The 24,772-nt window shown below is 46.1% G+C and overlaps 1 protein-coding gene across 32 annotated transcripts in view; it reads left to right on the top strand.

Annotated features, from left to right (window-relative positions):
- The window catches only part of CNIH3 (cornichon family AMPA receptor auxiliary protein 3), a 276,611-nt gene that overhangs the window by 209,569 nt on the left and 42,270 nt on the right, over positions 1-24,772 (top strand). For 8 of the 32 annotated variants that reach the window (XM_027564569.1, XM_027564571.1, XM_027564567.1 and 5 more), the window contains one exon: positions 6,796-7,070. The exons of the other annotated variants lie outside the window; for them this stretch is intronic. The gene's annotated coding sequence lies outside the window, so the exon portion shown is untranslated. The remainder of the gene's footprint in view (positions 1-6,795; positions 7,071-24,772) is intronic. 32 annotated transcript variants of the gene reach the window in all.

A 24,772-nucleotide genomic window follows, 5' to 3' on the forward strand; every position in this document is an offset into this window, starting at 1 on the left:
CAGTGAAAGGGACTGGTGAGGCTGAACGCCTGCTTCGGTCCCTGTCTCCCCACGAAGGCAAATGATGGTGGGGGAGAAGGAGGTGGGAGCAAGTGAGTTCTTTGGAAACCTCCAGAGACAAGAGGCACTAATTAAAAGGGGTGGCCATCAATCAAAGTGTCAGGACAGCACTGGATATTTGCAAGTGCCCTCTGGTTGGATTTTGAGGTTCTTTATCTTTGCTTGATGATGGATGGCCTTTACAGCTGATAACTGCTTCACAGCCTTTGTTCCTGTCTGATGCTGGGCTCAGAAATGCTCCCGCCTGGCTCAGCCAAGTTTTTAACTGGTTGTTGGGTTTCATTTGAGGTTTCAACCTGCCACTCAGCTTTGCAGTTTGATTGACAGCATCATCAGGAGTGTTGGAGGGGTGGGATGGGAGATATTATTAAAGGGGGAGCCAGACATTCAGAGAGTTTCTCTGAATGAATGGTCAGTAGGTCACAGCTGCCCTCAGCGCATTCAGAAAGCACACGTGTGCACGCATATTCATGTATGCATGTACAGCTTAAGCTTAGTATTTAGCAGGGCTCTATGATGTAGCTGGGAGACCCCTGTGACAGAGAGATCAGTCTGCCACTCTCCAGTAAGGAAAGCATGTACTTTTTGTAGCAAAGTGTGGAGAATAGCAACTTGCATGTAAAACTAAGTGTCCATTACCTTGAGCCAAGGGACATCCCTGATCTCTATTCAGAGTGGATGGGCTACAGGCTGTAGGAAAGCCACCCGTCCACCCAAAAGGAGTTTTTGAGCTTTATGTGAATAGGAGAGAAATCAAATGCCATGCCAACATTGATGGAAGGGAAACAATTTTGCAAGCTTTTGATTTTTTTCCCTATATTTCAATAATGATGCCTTTCATTGGGAGAGAGAGCTTAATCAAGAAGTCAGTTATTTTTCTAGCTAATTACTTGTCCTTTACTGTTTTTCAAGAAACTCAGTATGTCAGGGTTCTGCATCTGCTATGACAGAGCAGGGAAGTAAGCTCAGATAATGAAAATACTAGTGATCCAAGGAATAAAGAATGATTAAGAAAATAACATATGACATTTGGTGTTAAGGGGCTTCCCCGATGGCTCAGTGGGTAAAGAATCCACCTGCCAATGCAGGAGACACAGGAGATATGGATTTGATCCTTGGCTTTGGAAGATCCCCTGGAGGAGGAAATGGCAACCCACTCCAGTACTCTTGCCTAAAAAATCCCATGGACAGAGGAGGCTGGCTGACTACAGTCCAAAGGGTCCAAAGAATTGGACACGACTGAGCACACGTGCATGCATTTGGTTTTAAGGGTGATTCATGAATTTGTAGATTATTTTCACAGAGAATGTCTTAGACACCAATAATCCTCTCCAGCTGTCACTTCCATAGTCTCCAGTTTATTTTTTAAGGCTGATACCCACGGTCTTTCAACTCCAAGTCCCCGCCCACCCCCCACCCTTTTAAAATGTACCATCCTGAATTCTCTGGCAGAGCAGTAACCTCAATCAGTCACATTTGAGCCTTGCTCACTTTTTTGTGTTGCTTGACCGTTGACTCTAGCCAGACAGCATGCAGTAGCCTGTGGCTGCCTCTGCCAAGGTCCTATCTTCCGGCCCTGTGCTCTACAGCCAACCGTTACTCACCTATTTCATGCTTGGTTGTTTGTATCTGTTAATCCCATGCACCTAATTTGTCCTTCCCCTCCTTCCTCTCTCCTTGGGAAACCATACATTTGTTTTCCATGTTTGTGAATCTGTTTCTGTTTTGTATATAGGTTCATTTGTCTTATTTTTTAGATTCTATGTAGAAGCCATATCATACAGTATTTTTCTTTCTCTGTCTGACTTACTCAACTAAAGTATAATATTTTCTAGGTCTATCCATGTTGCTGCAAGTGGCAATATTTCATTTTTTATGACCAATTAATATTCCATTGTATACATATATATATACCATATCTTCCTAAGCCAGTTGTTTATCATTAGGCACTTAGGTTGCCTCCATGTCTTGGCTATTATAAATAGTGCTGTGAACATTAGGGTACCTGTATCATTTTGAATTCGAGTTTTCATTTTTCCTAGGAGTTGGGTTGCTGGATCACATGATAGCTCTATTTTTAGTTTTTTAAGGAACCTCCATACTGTTGTCCATTGTGGCTGCACCAATTTACATATTCCCACCAACAGTGTAGGAAGATTCCCTTTTCTTCCTTTTACCATCTCCAGCATTTATTACTTATAGACTTTTTAATGATAACTTTTCTAACAGGTATGCGGTGATAACTCATTGTGGCTTCTTTTAGAGAAATTGTATTTAAAAATAGTTTATATTGGCATGTAATTGATTTGGGGGGCTTCCCAGGTAGCTCAGTGGTAAAGAATCCACCTGCCAGTGCAGAAGATGCAGGAGACGTGGGTTCAGACCTTGAGTTGGAAAGATTCCCTGGAGGAGGAAATGGCAATCTACTCCAGTATTCTTGCCTGGGAAATCCCATGGACAGAGGAGCCTGGTGGGCTACAGTCCATAGTGTCACAAACAGTCAGGCACAACTGAGCAGGCATGCTCAGTAAACAGTTGATTTATAATGTATTAGTTTCCGGTATACAACAGAGTGATTCAGTTATATATATATAACTGAATATACTGAATATACACGTATCTATTCTTTTTCAAGCTATTTTCCCATTTAGATTATTACGGAATATTGAGTAGAGTTCCCTGTGCTATATAGTAGGCCCTTGTTGGTTATCTATTTTAAATACTGTAGCATATATATGTTAATCCCAAGCTCCTAATTTATTCCTTCCCCCTTTCCCCTTTGGTAACCATAAATTTGTTTTCTGAATCTGTTTTCTGAGACTTAGAAAGTTCATTTGTATCATTTTTTTAGATTCCACGTATAAATTATATCATATGATATTTGTCTTTATCTCTCTGAGTTACTTCACTTAGTATGATAATCTCTAGGTCCATCCATGTGCTGCAAATAACATTATTTCATCCTTTTTTATGGCTGAGTAATATTCCATGGTATGTATACACACACACACACACACACACACCCCTTCTTTGTATATCCTTTCCTCTGTCAGTGGGCGTTTAGGTTGCTTCCATGTCTCGGTCATTGTAAATAGTGCTGCAGAGAGCATTGGGGTGCATGTATCTTTTCAAAGTATGGTTTTTTCCAGAGATATGCCCAGGGGTGGGATTGCTGGATCATATGGTAACTCTATTTTTAGTTTTTTAAGGAACTTCCTTACTGTTCTCCATAGTGACTATACCAATTTACATTCCCACCAAACAGGGTAGGAAAGTTCTGTTTTTGATGATGGTTAACCTGACAGATGCAAGGTGATATCTCATTGTGTCTTTGATTGCATTTCTCTAATAATTAGCGATGTTGAACACTTTTTCATGTTCCTGTTGGCTATCTGTATGTCTTCTTTGGAAGAATGCCTATTTCGGTCTTCTGCCCATTTTTAAACTTTTTTTTTTTTTTGCTACTGCGTAGTGTGAGCTGTTTGTATATTCTGGACATTAATCCCTTGTAGTTCATATCATTTGCCCATATTTCCTCCCATTCCATAGGTCGTCTTTTCATTTTGTTGCTGGTTTCCTTTGCTGTGCAAAAGCTCTGAAGCTTGTTTAGATCCTGTAATAGTCTTTTCATTTCTTCGTTTCAGCAGTGTCCATGACAGAGCACAAAACTTAAATCTTACCACATTTGCTACTTACATCAGGTTTGTATTTTAAAATCGAATTTAACTCTTTACTGTATTCATTATTGACACAGAAGGTCTCTAAGCTCCAAGTTCTATCCCCTTCCTTTCCTCTGTGTTTCTGTCCTCTCCCCTCTTTGTAGTCTATATTTAACCTTACAAATAAATTCTCTCTACCTGTTCTGGACAGGCACTGGGCACATGATGTAGGGCGGTGGCAAAGTGTGCAGGCTTCTGATACTTCCCGCCTGTGCCCGGATTCTCTGTGTCACCCCCAGTGTGACTCTGAAGTGGGGGTGATAAGTTCATCACCCTCCTCATGGAGTTGTGAGAATTAAATGAGATGATACATGTGCGTCTAGCTCATAAATACTCAGCACATACTAAATGTTACTCTTATTATCCTGACCCTTAGCTGCTGCCTAAAACTTCTTATAACATCCCCAAGCATACCCACGGTGCTGAAGTAACCCGGGACTGGCCACAGCCCCTCACATTTTGTAGGGGTGAGGGTCACTTGCCATTTAAGCGGAGTCACGGGGCAAGAAGGCCTGCCTCCTCCCTCCCTTTCTGAATGGGCTTCCAAGTTCAGATTCCCCAGCTGTGAGGACGTGCTGGGGGAGGTGGGGAGGGTGAATGGGTTTCTTTAGCACCACCACCTTCTGGGAACTGTACCTTCCAAGAAATTTCTTGGAACTCGTCTCTTAAGTACCCCGGACTGTGATGTATCTCAGCAGTTGATTGTTGTTAAACCACCTCCTCAGCTTTCTCGGGAGAAAGGAAGGAATTTTCAGAGTGGATCCATTTTTAGCTCTATAATTATCAGAAACTGTGTTCTTTGGGTAATTGTCTGAACTGCAGGATTCTTGTGTCAATTTGTGCTTATGATTCATCTTCTCGTGCCAAGAGCCACTTGCCCTCCCCACCAGGCGTGCAGTCCCTCTGAGGGTCACTGTCAAGTGTAGAGAGCCGGGTGGAGTATGGAGAGCAGAGGTTGGTTAGACGGCTCTTCTCAGGAAGGGTTCTCGTGTGGGGGAGATTGACTAGGGGCCTCCTGTTGCATCTCCAAGTTCAGGGACTGGTTAGAGGAAATGAACTTAAATGAGAGCCTGAGAGTGGCATAGAATGAAGAGAAACTTCGTTCATAAGCAGCTGTCATCTAACCTTGGGGTTGTTCATCTCAGGGACTAAGAGATGTTCACCTCCCTCAGATGAAGTTAGCCTGATGTCTGGGATGGTTTTGAGTTAGACTGAACCTGCCTGAGAGGCTTTGGGATGTCCCTTTGGTTTGACAAACCTTTGATTCTCCGTTTCACACCCCTGATTTCCCCAAGACTGTGTCTAGTCTCTCTGCAGGTTTTCTGACTGTGGTGGATGTGAAAAGCTCTCACAGATGGATAATTTTACTCTTTCCATTGAGCAGTCACAGTGGGATGTGAAAAAAGAGGATAAGTGGGGCGGGGGGGTTGGGAGTAGGTGGGGGTGTTGAGTTCACTGCTGCTACTGCTGCTGCTAAGTCACTTCAGTCGTGTCTGACTCTGTGCGACCCCATAGACGGCAGCCCACTAGGCTCCTCTGTCCCTGGGATTCCAGGCAAGAATACTGGAGTGGGTTGCCATTTCCTTCTCCAATGCATGAAAGTGAAAAGTGAAAAGTGAAAGTGAAGTCGCTCAGTCATGCCCAACTCTTAGCGACCCCATGGACTGGAGCCTACCAGGCTCCTCTGTCCATGGGATTTTCCAGGCAAGAGTACTGGAGTGGGGTGCCATTGCCTTCTCCGGTTCAGTTCACTGGGGAAGTATAACCAGTCTGGTGCAGGGGGCCAGGTGCTCCAAGTTTAATTCTGGAAAGAACAAGTGGTGGTAAGGCCCCAAGTGTAACAACTGATGACCACTTGGGCCCCTCCCTGTTCCATGCTTGTCAGAACCACACCTCTGTCTTAGGGAGGGCATCATGGTGTGACCTGAAGCCGAATGGTGTGAACCTGGGTTCACTGCAGAAATTCTTCCACGTGGTGCTGAATGCAGGATCTTGGAGGAGTTGGGAAATTAATATGACACTTCTGTAGTCCAAAGTCAGTTTGTTAAGTAGGAAGATTCCATTATTGTTCCAAATTCTTTATCCTCCCCCATATTCAAGTCTGGCTCTATAATTGGCAGGGCCCAGGAAAAATGAAAATTTAGGGATCCATGACAAAAATTTATTAGTAATCTTACACAGCTGACAGCAGAGCGTTCAGCCAAAGGTGGGGCCCTCCTGAGGGTAGGGCCCAGGTGCATCTGCATGGGTGGCACGTTCTGAAGCTGGCCCTGCCTGCATCCTTTGCAGATGATTTTGCAGTTCTTCCTGCTGGAAGCAGAGTAGATTTCCCCTCCCTGCTGATGTGGGGTTCAGCCATGTGACAGGATGTGTTCACTGGAATGAGAGAGGACTTGTGAGTGTGTACTGAGACATTAAGAGTAACTGGACATTTCTTCTTCCTTTCTTGCACTTCTGACATCACCAAGGCCAGCCCACTGGTGCAAGGAGCATGGGAGACATGAGATACAGCCCTGAGCCTACCTGTAGCCCAGAGCCAAACCAACTAGGTGACGTGACACCCAGTCAACCTCTAGACGCATGAACAAATATAAATGTTGTTTTAAGCCACTGAATTTTGGAGTGATTTGTTATGCAGCATTATTATGACAATAGCTAGCTGATACTACTATAAGCATCTCCCATTTTTATAAGGTGGTGGGGGGGAATCTTTTTATTTTTTAAGAGATTTCATTCTGTGGCAGAGATCAGCCATTTGCTGACTCTACAAATTTATAAATAGACACTTTCAAACTCTGTCCCAATTTCTTTGACCTAAGAGGAGGCTACTAAATGCGTTTATATACCAGAACTTGGAGAAAGACTCATGTCACTTTGGAGCACAAAATTTGTCATTCATTAACTATGTGGAAGAAGGGCAAAGGTGATGCCTTTTCTGTAATCACTGGCACTCCCTGCCACAAGGGATTCGCTTGATTTCCAGTCTTTTTAGCTGTTAATGTATTTCTTCCTGCAGGGCTCTGGAGGGAATGGTGTATTTTCATGGAGAGACATACTACTGAGAAAAGGGATGCAGAAACTCAGAGGCAGATGAGTGGAATGCCTTGGAGAGACCATCCTTGGCTCAGACGTTTTCCAGATGAGAATTCTCTGTGGCTTGGGGAATGTCCAAGGCGTGACAATACTGCTTACCTTTCTTGAATGACTACTGTGTGCCTTTAAAAGGATTGACTCTCTTAATCCTCACAACAGTTCTATGAAGTAGCCACGATTAACAGCCCCAGTTAACAGGTGAGAAAATCAGGCTCAGAGAGTTTCAGTACATGTTTCCTGGAGTGTTTTAGGTCATAGTTGGTAGAACTGGGATTTGAAGGCAAGTCTGTTTGGACACAGTCCACAGTTTCAGTCTCCACACTGAAGGAGGAATTGTCAGTTCTCTTTGAAACACACTCCTTAAGGACCACCACTACAGCAATACTGCTCAGCTATTTTAAAGGGAAGATACAAATACCAAAGCTCCAGAGGGCCTCAGGGACCCTATCATATGCTTAGCTCACCGTGATGGGGCCAAGCGGATCTCTTTAAGGCTCTTTTCTAATTCTATTTAATTTCTTGGTGGGATTGTTCACCCCTGGAGGGAATGTTTGAAGAAAAGTAAAAATATCCTGGAACAGAACTTGCAACTAGTTCAGAAACTGTGTCTCATGTATAATTTATTTTCAGATGCCTTCTGTGGCAGACTCCTTGTTAGTCAAAGGGAAAGGGGGAACATTTTACTCACTGTGTAGATAATGGTGCTGTCACAGGGTTGCTGAACCAGAAGCTGGAGGAAGAGCTCTGTCCTCATTTCACTCCACTCCCAAGCCCGCAGCTGGAGAAACCAAGGACTTCACGACAGCTGCCTTACACACTCTTGTTGTTCAGTTGCTAAGTTGTGTCTGCCTCTTTGCAACCTCATGGACCGCAGCACACCAGGCTTCCCACATGGGCCCTGTCTTCTCACTCTAATCTGGAGGAGCTGGTTGGCCCTGTCCTTATTAGGTCTCCATTGCCACGATGATAGCTGCTCACGTCAACCATGATTTATCTTTTTTGTAAGTCCTTGAGTGATCTGGTAGTTCCACTGATCTTGGCTGGGCTTGTGGGGAGAAGAAGGTGTTCTTCTGGTCTTGGCTGGGCCTCATTCATATATCTGCCTGCAGTCAGCAGGCTGGTAGCTAATCTAGGATGCCCTCAGCTGGGGTGGCCCATCTCATTTTCCAGAGACTATTCCAGACTTATTCTTGTGGTGTCATAGAGAAGCAAGAGAAGTGGAAACACACAAGCATTTTTTCAAGCTTTGGTTTTCATCAAATCCTGTGCTCAGTTGTGTTCAACTCTTTTGACTGCATGGACTGCAGTCTGCTAGGCTCCTCTGCCCATGGGATTTTCCAGGCAAGAACACTGGAGCAGGTTGCCATTTCCTTTTCCAAGGGATCTTCCTGACCCCAGGAATCAAACCCATGTCTCCTGTGTCTCCTGCATTGGCAGGTGGATTATTTACCTCTGAGCCACCTGGGAAGCCTGCATCAAATCTTCTAGTGTCTTATTATTGGCTAAAGCAAGTCACATGTCCAAGCCCAGGGTCACAGTGGAAGGGACTACAGAGTTCCAAGGCAATGAGCGTGGATCCAGGGAGGCCATTAATTGGTACCATGACAGTGAAAAGTGTTAGTCAGTCAATCATGTTGACCTCGTTGTAACCTTATGGAGTGTAGCTCACCAGGCTCCTCTGTCCATGGAATTCTCCAATACTGGAGTAGGTAGCTATTCCCTCCTCCAGGGAATCTTACCAACTCAGGGGTGGAACTGAATCTCTCGCATTGCAGGCAGATTTTTTTACTGTCTGTGCCACCAGGGAAGCCCAATTGGTGCCATAAATGCCATCACGTCCTTGCTGCTGCTGCTGCTAAGTCGCTTCAGTCGTGTCCAACTCTGTGCGACCCCATAGACGGCAGTCCATCAGGCTCCCCCATCCCTGGGATTCTCCAGGCAAGAACACTGGAGTGGGTTGCCATTTCCTTCTCCAATGCACGAAAGTGAAAAGTGAAAGTGAAGTCACTCAGTCGTGTCCGACTCTTAGCGACCCCATGGACTGCAGCCTACCAGGCTCCTCCATCCATGGGATTTTCCAGGCAAGAGTACTGGAGTGGGGTGCCATTGCCTTCTCCGATCACATCCCTACTACTTAATTATCTTATAAACTGGAAGTTTATACTTTTTTGATCACTTTTATCAAAGTCACTCTCGTTCTTCTGATAATCAAAAATCTGATCTCTTTTTATTAGTTTTTTGTTGTTGTTCTTACTGTTTGTTTTTCGATTACACATGAAAATGAGATCATACAGTATTTATCTTTCTCTGTTTGACTTATTTCACTTAGCACAGTGCCCTCAAGTTCCATCATGTTGTCACAAGTGGCAGAATTTCCTTCTTTTTGTGGTTGAATAAATGTGTTGTTGGAATAGACTCTTGAGAGTCTCTTGGACTGCAAGGAGATCCACCCAGTGCATCCTAAAGGAGATCAGTCCTGGGTGTTCACTGGAAGGACTGATGTTGAAGCTGAAACTCCAATACTTTGGCCACCTTATGCGAAGAGCTGACTCATTTGAAAAGACTCTGATGCTGGGAAAGATTGAGGGCAGAAGGAGAAGGGGATGACAGAGGATGAGATGGCTGGATGGCATGACCAACTCAATGGACAGACGTTTGGGTAAACTCTGGGACTTAGTGATGGACAGGGAGGCCTGGTGTGCGGCAGTCCATGGGGTCACAAAGAATCAGACACGACTGAGTGACTGAACTGAATTGAACTGAATATTCCATTATAAACATATATCCTGGAGGAGGGCATGGCAACCCTTTCCAATATTCTTGCCTGGAAAATCCGCATGGACAGAGGAGCCTGGTGGGCTAGAGTCCATGGGGTTGCAAAGAGTCAGACATGACTGAGCGACTAGACATATAAACATATATACTGCAAGTGCTTTATCTGTTCATCTGTCAGTGGACATTCTGGTTGTTTCCATGTCTTGGCTATTGTTAAAAATGCTGAACATGGGGGTGCAGGTATCTCTTTAACATAGTGTTTTTATTTCCTTTTGGATACATACCCAGAAGTAGAATTGCTGGAGCTCACTTATGTGATAGCTGCATTTTTAACTTCTTGAGAAACCTCCAGACTGTTTTTCATTGTAGATGCGCCAGTTGACAATCCCACCAACAGTGCACAAGGGTTCCCTTTTCTCCACATCCTCTAACATTTGCTATCTCATCTTTTTTGATGCTAGTCATTCTAACAGGTAAAGTGATATCTTATCCCTTCCCTTCAGAAATATGGTAGATTGATGGCAAGGTCAGCTAGCTCACGGGTCTGGTTCCAGAGCCCATGGTTCCACTCCCTTTGCATTTTGCTGTCTTGGTCTATGGGAGCTGGTAACCTTGCTCACCTTTTACAGAGCTTCTGTTGACCCCAGGAATCAGTCTCTATGAGTCACTCACCAAGAATGACCATCACTTAGTTCCCCTGTAGTCTCCATGGGCCACGTAGACCAGAAAAAAGAGGTTAGTCAACTTCTTTAATTCATCCGCAAAGCAGATTCTCGAAGGCTGACCCAAGCAGACTTATGGATTCTCAGTAGTTCTGCTATGAGAAGTCACAAGTCATTGACCGTACTGATAGAGGTCATTTGGTTTTCTGCCACACCTTCTCCTTTGTTTAATATACAAAGAAACTCCAGGTACTTTAGGATGTGATGGAGGCAGGTAAGCAGTTTACAGGTCTGACTGTGAGTAAAAGATACAAGGGAGCCCGCTCTGTCTGAGAGGAGCTCGTCTGGGCTGAGGGTGGGATGGGAGAGGACCGTGCTTCACAGAGGTGTCTGGGGACCCAGGCTCCTCCCGCCTTCGGAGCTCTGCCATCACTAGGGCATTGTCTTGTCCATGTGGTTCACGAGGGCATCACACCATGATGTCATTTCAAGCAGCAGTGTGGGTGGGTAACAGGAAAAGGGCCGCTTCAGAGAAGGGCATGACCTGGAAGCTGTGCACATCACTTCCACTGAATTCACCAGCCAGTTCGCAGGCAAATGGCCGTATCCGGTCTTTTCTAACAGGTTGGGGGCGGGCTATATGCTTAGCGGGGGGCAGGTTGGGGGCGGGCTATATGCTTAGCTCCAGATCAGGGATTTTATTTCAGAGAGCAGGGGGAATGGATGCTGGAGGATAGCTGCCTTGGTCTCTGGGAGAAATTCAGTCAGCAGAGTGGCCAGTGCAGGGCACCCAGCCAGTGTCCGGCACCCTGGAATTCCAAGGGCAGTGTGAGGTGGGGACTGGGGACGGGGGCAGAGAGACTCAGCATTAGAGGTTGAGGTGACGTCTGGTGGTACCTAGAGGAGCCTGGACATGGTGGGGGTAGAGAAAGGAGCCAGGGAGTCCTGGGTATTGGCCTTGATGAGCGCCAGTGAGAGCAATCTGAATTTCTTCATTCATTCAAGGAATTCATTTAGACCTGCTGCGTATGGAGTCCTGTGTTATGTGCTGATGAGTGTTTGTGCGTGTGTGTATCTGTGAGATGTGTTGCTTGTGAAGACATCAGTCCAGCTCAATTTTTCTCTGATTTCCTGCCTGAGTCTGAAACCTCTGATCTCACAATGCCTCACATTACAGTCACTCATACACCTTGTCTTCCACGGTTGATTCTTGAAGGCAGGGATCATGTCCTCCTAATTTTTGTGTCTGCTGCGTTGCCTAGCATGGTGTCTGATTCATGTTAATTAGCTAAATGGATTAGTGAGCATGAGCCCAGCAACCACACAATGGCTTGGATTATTATTTTCTTAATGTATGCAGTAGAATTATCACTGCTGAGCACGGGATTAAGGCAAGTGAAGGAGACCAAAGGAAGGTCTGTGGCAGGTGTGACAGGCTTTGTCTTGTCAGAGCATCCCACTGAGCACAAGAATGGATGTTTTGGGTTGGCCAAAAAGTTTGTTCAGGTTTTTCCATTATATTGGCTAGGAAACCCAAATGAACTTATTGGCCAACCTGATGATTAGTGGGCTGGTTCTCAACCTTGGCTGCACGCTGGAATCACCTGGGGAGCTTAAAAAGTACTGTTCCTGGATCCCACCCCCAGCGTTTCTGTTTCAGTGTTCTGGAATGCAGCCTGGGCATTGGCAGGGGTGGAGGGGGTGTTGAAAAAGCTCCCTAGGTGATTCTAATGTGTAGCAAGGCTGCAGATCACTGAGTTGAAGGGTAGACCAGGCTTCAGCAATGCAGGTGAGGAGGCATTTTCTCTTGCTTGGTCCCCCAGAGTATGATTTAGAGAGCCGTAATTTTCTAAATGGTACCAGAGTAAAAGCAATAATTTACCAGCAGGTGCCCAGGTGGACTAAAGGAGTGAGGGCCTAACTTCCTGCTTCCTGGGAGATGCTCAACCCAGTGGGAGATGCCTTGCAAGTAACAGGCATTTCTCCGTGTGAGCTTTGCTTCTAGCTGCTGCCTTTTGCAAAATGCAATAAGTGAAAATTCTGGTTTTCAGCCCCCGAAATGTTCACCCTTCCAGATACTCATTCTTGCCCTTTCCAAACTGCTGAAAAAGCAATAAACATTTCTGGGTCACGTTTCTGGGCCACAAAATGTGCCAGTGTTACCAAATCCTAATGGTCTCTGATTCCCTGTGGTTGCTGTCCAGTCTCTGTCTCTCCCTACAGTTAGAACCGGGTACCAGCCTCCGCCCAGGCAGGGCCCACAGGGAGAGCCCTGAGACTCAGAAGAGAACTCCTCTGGGCTCCCCGGCTTGTGCTGAATTGATTCCCATGCTCCAGATGCATCTGCTCCCCACGGAATAGCTGTATTGCTGCATTATCATGCTGGCTCCATTCGCAACTTCTGTGGGATTTGTTATTCTTTAAGAGATTTGGGGCATCGGGCCTCCTCCAGCACAATTTCACTGACTGATTCGTAAGCTGTCTCTACGGCACAGACAATTACAAAACACATGGGGTTTTGTTTCATTAGGATAAGACCAGCCAATAGACAAGAAAATGCACTGAATACGGTAAATGTGCTATACAAATGCAAAGAGCCATTATTACAAAGGGACAGAAAAGCCATGCTGTTCCCTTTCTGTGTCTGCCACATGGTCCGAGCAGTGATGAAATTCTGGAAGACAGTGGTCCCCGATTATAGCACAGGGAGGTGGGTGGGCAACACACGGCAAAAACAGCTCTGCTATTGTGGCCTTTCTCATGGTGACATCACTGCCCTTACCACTCAGCGCATCAGCATAAAGTGGTATCACTGGTGTCCTGGTAGGGACTGAATAAGGGGGCCACTTAAGCAAGATCCCCGCTCTCGGGAATGTATACACTGTTCAGATGACGTCAGCAGGATGGACTGATGAAATATCCAACAACGCCTCTCCTGTGAGGGTCTGTATAATCCTCTTTGTATTAACCATCACACAAATGTATAACTGTGCTACTTCAAATGCCTTTTGATAGTGTTGATGCCAACTGTTAATAAAAACCAAAAATGAGGGACATTGGATTGTTTTGGAGTATTTAACATTTAAGTTATTCAGTTATTGACGAAATACTTCGAGCCCCAATATTGTGAACGTGAAAGGAATGCAGTGTGGGAGGGCAAAGTCAGAAGGACGATTCTTTGTAAAATGTTTGTTTTCCTTAGTCAACTATAATGTTGGTGAGGGCGGGGCCCTTGTTTCTTGTTCCCTGCTTAACACCTGACCTAGAAAACAGCACCTTTTCAGTAATTCTTTGCTGGCAGAATGGCTGGATATGCTCTGTACTTTACCCACAGTCTTGGGTTTATTCTTGGATTTATTCATCAACTCTGTGAGGTGGCGATGGGGACCTGAGGCCAGAGGGCTTACATCACTCAGGTGGGGAGTGCTGGGTCTGGATTCGAATCCAGCTGTACTTTCAAATGCCTGCCCTTTCTAGTAATTTTTATGTCTCCGTGCACTAGGGATTAAAAGCATGTTTCTCTGCATTTCCTAGGACAGTTCCATACATGGAGTTTGCAGAGCACACTTGGATACCGCCCTCTGACCACTGGCATTTATCCGTTCAGGCGATCCCCTGTCAGCCACAAGCATGTGTGTGCCCTGCCTTTCTCCAGTCTGACTACAAGAAAGAGGCAAAGGTGTTAACAGGGTGGGCTTCTCCTGAGGCCTGTCTCCTTGGCTTGACTTCTTTTTGCGTCCCCACCTGGTCATCGCTCTGTGTGTCTATGTCCTAATGCCTTCTTCTTGTAAGGACACCAATCATATTGGAACAGGGTCCACTGTTGTGACCTGATTTAACCTTAACTATGGCTTCCTGGATGGCTCAGTAGTAACGAATCTACTTTCCAATGCAGGAGACATAGGAGATGTGGGTTCAATCCCTGAGTAGGGAAGATCCCCTGGAGGAGGAAATGGCAACCTGCCCCAGTATTCTTGCCTGGGAAATTCCATGGACAGAGGAACCTGGCAGGCTACAGTCCATGCGATCCCAAAGAGTTGGACACAACTGAGCAACTGAGCACACACACGTACACACACCCATTGATTTAAAGACTTACCTCCCCAAATCCAGTCACATTCTGATCTGATTACTGGGAGTTAGGACTTTAACATGTGAATTTGGGGGGAAAACACAATTCAACCTGTCACAGGATCCATATGGGTACCAGGGAAGAGTTTTTATGGCAGCGACATTCCCTTGGTTAAGAGCAGTGATTGGCCTTCCCTTGAATTCTGCTCCTTGACAAATAGCAGAGTGAAAGGTGAGCCCCTGGGTTTAGATTTCTGGAGCATTTTCTTACCACGCACAAGTGTTATCCAGGGAAAGAGAAAGCAAGACTGATTCTTTCTGTTGGATTTTATTGGGTGTTTATCAGAATAAAAAGCAAAGGGTTCTGAGCAAAGCCTGTGAAGAAGTGCTCCTATCATTGTCCAGGAGAGAAAGAAAGGGCCTATCATTGTCCAAACAGAAAGAACAGGGCCTGGCCTCTTCGAACTGTCACATCCCTTGCAGGGAGGTGCGTGTGGAGCCAGTCATCCAAGCATAGAGAGTTGACTCAGCACACGCTGGACAAGGCTGGGGTCGTTCATCATTCTAATTAGCTTTGGCTCCTTTCTCCTCAGCGGGCCCAGGGTCAGGACCAAATCCATGTATGCACTGTGAGCATTTACAGAAGGGCCAGTTACTGAGGATGGCTGAAGTTTTATAATTATTGTAGCTATTTTTTGTTTGTAGGACATCTTTTCCCAGGAGATCCCAGGCACTTCCCTGCCCAGAGGCTGTCACTGGGTAGCAGGACCGTGTGACCCGTTCCAGAGCTGGAGGAAGTCATAAAGAACACTGCCCACCCGTAGTGCAGGCTGCACACAAAAGTCACTATATGCACAGCTCTAGGGAAGGTTGAAGCAAAGCAGAGAGTGACAAGGGGGCTTGGGTTTTTTCTTTGCTGGAGGAGGTGAGCTTACCTAGACTTTGAAGATTGGTCTTTAGTGACTTAGGGACAATTTTTTCCATGACAACAATGTTTATTAAATTACTGTATGTGGCCTAGAATATGCCAGATGTCGTCGTGCAAAGCGCTTGCCTGGTCATCTCACTTAATGTTCGTCTCTGATGTGGGTGCCATTCTGATGTAGGCATCACTTTGGTCCCCTTTCGCCAGTGAGCATATTGAGGGCAGAGGGATTAAGGAACTGAAGCTAGGACATGCAAAGCCAGGACTTGAATCTAGGTCATCTTTCCCCTGGGCTCAGTGGTAAAGAATCCACCTGCCAGTGCAGGAGACTCCAGTTCAATCCCTGAGTCGAGAACATGCCCTGGAGAAGGAAATGGCAGCCCACTCCAGTAATCTTACCTTACTTACAGAGGAGTCTGGCGGGCTACAGGATCCTGAAAGAGTCAGATACTCTGTGGGTTTTCTTCATTGATGATTTTAATTGTAGATGTCGTATCTCCTTGTTTTAACTAGAAAATGATGCTCAGTTAATTCGAAGTAAATATTAATAAGCTCCCAACTCCTCTCTATTCCTGACTCTCTGACATAAGTAACGTTAAAAGCTTGGGTCTCTGCTCCTACGTCCATGCACAAACACAGACAAAAGCACATAAGCACACACACACACATACGTGTACATTCACTCAGAGTTGGCCTTTTGCCTTTTTTCCCCAATAATTGAAAAAGATTTTTTCTGTAACTTTTTCCCCCACATACCATTTTATTATGGACAACTCTCTAGATCAGTAGAGTCTATAGATCTAACTGTTTTAAGAATAATCACAAACTCTCATAGTATTCCACAGTGAAAGTGAAAGTCACTTAGTCATGTCTGACTCTTTGCAACCCTATGGACTATACAGTCCATGGAATTCTCCAGGCCAGCTGGAGTGGATAGCCTTTCCCTTCTCCAGGGGATCTTCCCAACCCAGGAATTGAACCCAGGTCTCCTGCATTGTGGGCAGATTCTTTACCAGCTGAGCCACAAGGGAAGCCCAAGAATACTGGCATGGGGTAGCCTATCCCTTCTCCAGCGGATCTTCCCGACCCAGGAATCTAACTGGGATCTCCTGCATTGCAGGCGGATTCTTTACCACAGTCCACCCAGTTTGTTCAGTCATGTCCATATTTGTGGACTTTCTGTCTCTTTTCAGTTTTGTTGATTTGGCCTATATCAGTAACTCTGCAATAAACACCTTTGTGTGTTTATATCGCAGGAGTGAGATTATCAGGTTAAAAAGGATATGAATTTGTACTCTTAAAATTTTGCTGGATTACTTTCCCAAAAAGGTTGTGGTCAGGAAGTTGTTCTCACAGACCTGAGCTTCTCAGTCTGGGCAGCACATTGAAGTCTCCTGGAGAGCTTTTAAATTCCAGGTCCACCCATAAGAGTGTCTCACTTAATTAGCCAAGGGGGCACGGGCAGTGGTGTTTGCCAGAGCTGCCCAGGGGCTTCTCATGTTCCACCAGGGTGGAGGGCTTCTGAGAGCGATCCTTGCAGACTCCAGGGTCCTTTCTTCCCTCTCACTTCCCTGTCTCTCCCCTCATCCCTTCCTCTCTCCTCAAGGCCCTCTCCTTACAGGTCAGGGGAGTTTTCACCAGAAGCTGCAGGTAATATCCTTCCCCCAGCAGCCTCCTTCTAGTCACTGCCCTGGTCCCACAGAAACACACTGGTTGGAAGGGCTGACGTTAGCGCTTGCAGCACGTCCCCTCTGGAGAGCCTTCAGGACCTTTGAGAGCCTTCCAGCTCATGCCAATTTGGAACGCTGTCTCTGGGAGAGAAGGGGCTGTGCATCACTTCTCTTTCAGGGCCAGAAAAGCGAGGATGTGCTGCCCTCCTGCTACGTAGGTGATGTCATTTTCATCCTGCAGTCTACAGACCTTCCGTTCTTCCACCTGCATCCCACCCCTTATCCCCTGCAGTATGTGTACTGGCGCAACCCACACGGCTGCCTCCAGAACAGCAGCCCAAGGCCTCACTCGACCACCGGCAAAAGCCAAAGCTCTCCAACTTCAGCCTTTCGTGGCCTGATTGGCACACAGCTCTTCGCTGCCATCCACTGCTCACCTTGAGTCAGAATGGGTAGAATGCCCCACGGGCTGCCGTAGGGAGCTTCAGAGCAGCGGTGACTCGGGTGTTTTATACACAAGCGGTGTGTGTGTGTTTGGCAGGGGGCTGGGGTGTGGGTGTGCCTGGTGCTTACCTAGTTCTGCTGAAATGCCCGTGGGGTGCTGACCCAGCCCATGGCCGATGTTGGGGCTGGTAGAGTCCTGTAGCTGGCCACCGCCTTTGTCAGGCCCACATAATTATTAACCGTGATATCTAATGTTTGCAAAGTACTCTGTTTTTCAAACTTGGCTGCACACTGGAATCCTTGGGGAGTTTTAAGAAATTTTGATGCCTGGGTTCCATCTCCAGAGATTCTGACTTAATTGGTTTGGCATAAATCCTGGGAGTCAGGATTTTTAAAACCTCCCCCGCCCCGGTGATTATAATACGCAGTCAAGTTTGAGACTCTTTGCCCGGCAGGATTCAGCATTCAGGTTCACTACTGCATGTAAGTGCCCCGTGTGGCCTGGCTGTTGTGGCCCAGTGGGTCCTGGGGCCGACTTCCTCCTTGACCCTGCGCCTCCCCTCCCTAGCGCAGGGCTGGGTGGGGTGCACAGACACCTACCTGGTCCTTAGCTCCCCCCAAATCTCCTAGCACCTCCAACAGTCGGCAAAGCCTTTCAGCTGCTGGGATGCATAGGCTTTTAGAGGTCAGAGGTGTTTCCAGCTCCAAGAAAAAACAGGGCAGCACTTTTCATGCCTGCCTGAGCCAAGGCCCTCTCCACAGCGTTTCATAAAATGCTGAGGCCCTGGCCCCACCCTCTGAGTTTCCAATATAGTGGTGAGATTTGCTACATAGGAACTTACAAACATTTTTTTTTCTTGGGGGAGGGAGAAATGTCAAATGGAAGGGAACGTTTCAAGAGTAAAATAATGAAAAATTCATATAGATGGTCTTATTTACAAAGCAGAAATAGAGACAGATGTAAAGGACAAACATATGGGTAGTAAGGGGGAAAAGGGGAGTGGGATGAATTGGGAGATGGGGACTGGCACATATACACTACTGATACTATGTGTAGAACAGATAACTAATGAGGACCTGCTGTAGAGCGCAGGGAACTCTACTCAGTGCTCTGTGGTGACCTAGACGGGAAGGAAATCCAAAAAGGAGGGGATATAGGTATGTGTATAGCTGATTCACTTTGCTGTTCAGTAGAAACTAATGCAACACTGTAAAGCAACTATACTCCAATAAACTTTTTTTAAAAGAGTAGTATGCTGCTGCTAAGTCGCTTCAGTCGTGTCCGACTCTGTGCGACCCCATAGATGGCAGCCCACCAGGCTCCCCCCGTCCCTGGGATTCTCCAGGCAAGAACACTGGAGTGGGTTGCCATTTCCTTCTCCAATGCATGCAAGTGGAAAGTGAAAGTGAAGTCGCTCAGTCGTGCCCGACTCCTAGCGACCCCATGGACTTCAGCCTACCAGGCTCTTCCATCCATGGGATTTTCCAGCCAAGAGTACTGGAGTGGGGTGCCATTGCCTTCTCCAAAAGAGTAGTATAATGAATACCTATAATGTAGTCTTCACCAAAAGTTATCACTCACCATGTTTGCTGTGTCTGTTCTCCCCGCCCCCTAGGTATGTAGCTTTTTTTTTTTTTTTCCTGGACCGTTTAGTTGCACATGTTATGACATTTTACCCCTGAATACTCTCTCCAGCATAACCACACTACCGTGATCACACCCAAGGCCATTGTCATCATAATGTTATCTATTAATAACAGTTGTCTGTAGTCACATTTCCTCTCTTTTCCCAATAAGTTCTTTATGGTTTTTAAAAAACATCCAGGACCCAATCAGGTAGCACACACAGCATTTAGTTGCCATATTTCCCACTTTCTCCTTTAATCTGAAAGAGACTCTCCATTTTTTTTTAATGACACTGACTTTTTGGAAGCATCTATGAATATGGGTAATTTTTTAAAGTTCGCTGGACATTTCCAATGGGCAGCAGGAGGGTTGAGGAGCCTTGCACCAGAGGACTATGCGAGGTGATTTCCCCACAGGAAGGTTTATGTGGAGGCTGCCCCTTCCTGCTTCTCAGTCCTCAGAGACGGCTGCCCTGCTTGCTGTTTACAGCCTGCTGCACAGAGCACAGCCCTGCCCCACGATGTTTATTTTTAATTGATCTGGAGTCACCAGCCCCTGTGATCACTACCTTCTCTGGTTGCCCAGCATCCTCATCTCCTCCTTTCCTTTCTCTTCTAGCATCTCCTGTGCCCTTTCTGTGTTTTGTGTGCTGGATTTTCAGGGTCTAATTGCTTGATGCAGCCTCACCGAAGTGGGTGTGGCAGGGGTGTGTCTGATTTCTCCTTCAGCAGCTGCAGCGGGTGGTGGAGAAGTCTCTACAGAGGGGGTGGTTCTTCTTAGGCTGCCTGCTTCCCTGCTCTAACCACACCCAACTAAGCTCCATTCACTTTCCCTCTTCCTGCTTATTCTTCCTTCTTTTTTTTTTTTGGCTGAACCTACCCATTCTTTAAAATTCAGCTCTTGTCACCATTTCTGGGAAGCCTTTTGCTTCCTCCCTTTGTTGGAGTCTTGCCCCTTCTGCAGGGTTCCACAGCCCCTGGGCTGATGTCTACCCTAGGGCTTACCAGGCAGCATTGCATGTCCCTCTCCCCGACTAGACCATGAGCTGCTGAAGGACAGGGACGGAGTCTGTTGTAGATCGAACTCCCTAGACCCCAGCATGGTGCCTGCACTGTATGGGTGCCGAGTCAGTGCTCAGTGAGTGAATGGTAATGGAAGTTGGACCCAATTCTGAGACTCCAGTAGTCACAGACTTCTGGGTTAGAATCCTAGAATGTTAGAGCTGGGAAGGGCCTTTGTGAATTCCGGTCCAGCTCCTTCCCTGAAGATAAATGAAAGTGCGGAAAGACAGAGATGCAGTGTCCCCAAAATGGCAGAGTGAAAGCTAACTCTGTCCCCTCTTTACCCTGAGTCCTTTCCCCCTCCACCCACCTTTATTTCATTGGGTTATTTATTCACTTCATATTTCCAAGTCCTGTTGACTTTCCATCATTCACAGATGGATAATCCTTCATATTATTGTCTACCGCAGTATCTAAACTCCAGTTGGCTATCTCTCCCTTCTGACCATGGGAAAGAGAAGTCCGTTGGGAAAGAGAAGTCCGTTTTAATGCGAGTATAAACCAGATGTACTCAGAAGAGTAGATTTGTTGGATGAAAACCAACAATCACAAAACCACTCCTCAATCTAGAATAAAGGCTCTGTGCTTCTTTGGAACATCACAGGGACCCCCTCTACTGACGTGGACAAGAGACAGTTCACCATCAAGTTCGCAGACGCAGTTTTTCTTTTCTCCTTTCTCCTTGTGCAATTGGCCAACCAGCAGTGGGAGTCCAGCGGTGCTGGCTGTGGTACAGCTGCCTGTGGTACATTCAGACTCCCAGGCCCCACCCAGATCTACAGGATCCTGGTCTGGGTTTTAACAAGATCTCCAGGGGGTCTGGATGCACATTATTTTGAGCAGCACAACTGAGACCCCGATTGTCAGGTACAGAGCTGACTGGCCACACTGTTCTTCAGTATTCTCTGAGCGCCTGCCATGTAGCCCTGAAGGAAGGAGCAGCAGGCGTGAACACCTTGCCCCAAAGACTTGCCTGTCCCACCTCGTCAGTTCCCCTCTGCTGACTCATTATCCAGCTGGCCTCTCCCTACAGGGGGTCCTCACTGCTTGCAGCTGGCCCCTGACTTATCCCTACACCACTGCCTCATTGGGTGCAAGTGGCTTTCTCCACTGTCCTTCAGCGTCCAAACTGCTCTGCCGTTTCTCAACAGTGACCACTTTCGCTTGTGAGTAGATGGAGCCCATCAGCGCCAGGTTCCCAGGTTCCTGTCTCTTTCCTGCTCTGCTTTCCATCTTTGTCTCTCAGAGCCTTCTCTACCTCCAGGCCCCTCTCTGCTGCTTCCATGGGTTCCCTTGACTCAGTCTCCTTCTGACTCAATCTGGAGCATATCCAAACTAGTTCCCTCTTTCCGGAGTACCTTCTTTCTCTCTCACAGCTCTTTTTCCCTCCATCTTTAACTAGTCTGCCTTATTCTAAACAATTTCACTGACCTTGGTAACCCTTCATATTGCCAGCCCACACATTTCTGCTTTCAATTCTTGCCAAATTCTGGGAAGTCATCAACACCCCTGCTTGCACTTCCTCATTCCTACTTGTCTCTGAATTCCTTGCAGTTTGCCAGATGCTTCTTTCATTCAATTGAAAATGATATCTTGAAGGTCACCAGTCAGTCAGTTCAGTCGCTAAGTCGTGTCCGACTCTTTGCGACCCCATTAATCGCAGCACGCCAGGCCTCCCTCTCCATCACCAACTCCCGGAGTTCACTGAGACTCACGTCCGTCGATCAGTGATGCCATCCAGCCATCTCATCCTCTGTCGTCCCCTTCTCCTCCCGCCCCCAAACCCTCCCAGCATCAGAGTCTTTTCCAATGAGTCAACTCTTCCCATGAGGTGGCCAAAGTATTGGAGTTTAAGCTTTAGCATCAGTCCTTCCAAAGAAATCCCAGAGCTGATCTCCTTCAGAATGGACTGGTTGTATCTCCTTGCAGTCCAAGGGACTCTCAAGAGTCTTCTCCAACACCACAGTTCAAAAGCATCAATTCTTCGGTGCTCAGCCTTCTTCACAGTCCAACTCTCACATCCATACACGACCACAGGAAAAACCATAGCCTTGACTAGACGGACCTTTGTTGGCAAAGTAATGTCTCCGCTTTTGAATATGTTATCTAGGTTGGACATAACTTTCCTTCCAAGGAGTAAGCGTCTTTTAATTTCATGGCTGCAGTCACCATCTGCAGAGATTTGGGAGCCCTCCAAAATAAAGTCTGACACTGTTTTCACTGTTTCCCCATCTATTTCCCATGAAGTGATGGGACCAGATGCCATGATCTTCATTTTCTGAAGGTCACCAGTGATGTCACAAATCCAGTAGATTGACTTCTTCATTCCTATTCCCTTGACTTTTCTATAGTGTGACATTACTAGACACTCCTTTTTTTTGACTTCCTGACACAAGACCCTCTTAATTTTCTTTCTGTCTTGTGTCCACTCATCTCTAACTCCTTTTTGACTCCTTTTCCCTCTCCAAATGCAGACGTTCTTTCATGTTCTGCCTTTGACCTTGTTTTCTTCCTGTTCTATACTAGGAATTGCAGTCAGCAGTCTATGGGTCATATATGGCCTGCCAATTTGTTTTGGTTGACCCTTTTAATATTTTAAGAATCTGAAAATTTGATACAAAAATCTGGATTTTCAGCTTCTTTTGGGAAAATAATTGCAAGGGACCTGGCAGTATTGGAACCATACCCCTTAAGGCAACAATCAGCTGAAGTGAGGTAGTGATGATGCCTTCAGATGGGAAGTGCATTTTTCTCCTGCTCTGTCTTCCTCTTGAATTCCAGGCAAGCATTTGAAGCCATCTGTTGAGCATCTTTACCTGGTTCTACTTCTTGTACCTCAAGGAGTGCTAATGAATCACACTTCTCCACCTCTTTGGGTTGAACCAATTGAGAACAGACATGAGTCTAGATGAGGATGAAAATACAGTGTCCTATCCATCCAGCTCCATGGATGGTCAAGGTAGCATTCCATCACCTTCAGTAATGAATACCAAAGAGGGGTGGGCTCAAGGCTTGTGTTGCCACTTAAGCAGGCTTTAGACCTTGGCCACATAAACCTACCACAAGTTTGCAGGAGTGGAGGAAAAGAATGAATGAAATTTAGGGACAGGCAGTCCCCAAAGCAAGAGAAGCCAGGCCACACGCTTCCTCCCTAATACTTCCCTAAGATGTGGAAACTGTTGGTTGAATTCCTATTTTATGGGTTGGGGCAGAGAAAGGAATTGAAAGGCTCAGAGTTCTCCCTTTTGTCACCTGTCCATAAACTTACATCTACTTCTGCTTTATTGACTATGCCAAAGCCTTTGACTGTGTGGACCACAGCAAACTCTGGGAAATTCTTAAAGAGATGAGAATACCAGACCACCTGACCTGCCTCCTGAGAAATCTGTATACAGGTCAGGAAACAATAGTTAGGACTGGACATGGAACAACAGACTGGTTGCAAATAGAGAAAGGAGTACGTCAAGGCTGTATATTGTCACCTTGCTTATTTAACTTCTATGCAGAGTGCATCGTGAGAAACGCTTGGCTGGAAGAAGCACAAGCTGGAATTAAGATTGCCGGGAGAAATATCAATAACCTCAGATATGCAGATGACACCACCCTTATGGCAGAAAGCAAAGAAAAACTAAGAGCCTCTTGATGAAAGTGAGAGGAGAGTGAAAAAGTTGGCTTAAAACTCAACATTTGGAAAACTAAGATCATGACATCTGGTCCCATCAGTTCATGGCAAATAGATGGGGAAACAATGGAAACAGTGACAGACTTTATGTTTTTGGGCTCCAAAATCACTGCAGATGGTGACTGCCACCATGAGATTAAAAGATGCTTGCTCCTTGGAAGAAAAGTTATGACCAATCTAGACAGCATATTAAAAAGCAAAGACATTACTTTGCCAACAATGATCCATCTAGTCCAAGCTATGGTTTTTCCAGTAGTCATGTGTGGGTGTGAGTTGGACTATAAAGAAAGCTGATCGCCAAAGAATTGATGCTTTTTTTTTTTTTTTGAATTGATGCTTTTGAACTGTGGTGTTGGAGAAGACTTTTGAGAGTCCCCTGGACTGCAAAGAGACCCAACCAGTCCATCCTAAAGGAAATCAGTCCTGAATATTCATTGGAAGGACTGATGTTGAAACTGAAACTCCAATACTTTGGCCACCTGATTCGAAGAACTGACTCATTTGAAAAGATTGAAGGCAGGAGGAGAAGGGGACAACAGAGGATGAGGTGGTTGGATGGCATCACCGACTCAATGGACATGAGTTTGAGTAAACTCTGGGAGTTGGTGATGGACAGGGGGGCCTAACGTGCTGCAGTCTATGGGGTCGCAAAGAGTTGGACACGACTGAGCGACTGAATTGATAAGCTTACTATAGATTTACAGCCTACTCTTGTGGTTAATCACCTTGGTTAATTGGGAGATTAGCTTTCGTGCCACTCAGGTTTACTACCACATCTGTTACTGGTCTGTGGATTCTATTTCTGAAGTGCTTCATGAATTGCAACTCTCCTTCCCCAGGCCACTTCCTCGAGAGCTCTGGCTCTCCTTCCTTTTGCTAGACTATTGCAGTAACCTCCTAGGTGGGTTTTTCCCTCTGGTCTTTGGTCTGCTCCCTAGCCCTGCTCCTCAGTTCACTCTGCACATAATCGTTGGAGTGATCTA

Source organism: Bos indicus x Bos taurus, chromosome 16 (genome assembly GCF_003369695.1).
Source record: "Bos indicus x Bos taurus breed Angus x Brahman F1 hybrid chromosome 16, Bos_hybrid_MaternalHap_v2.0, whole genome shotgun sequence".
Lineage (NCBI taxonomy): Eukaryota > Metazoa > Chordata > Mammalia > Artiodactyla > Bovidae > Bos > Bos indicus x Bos taurus.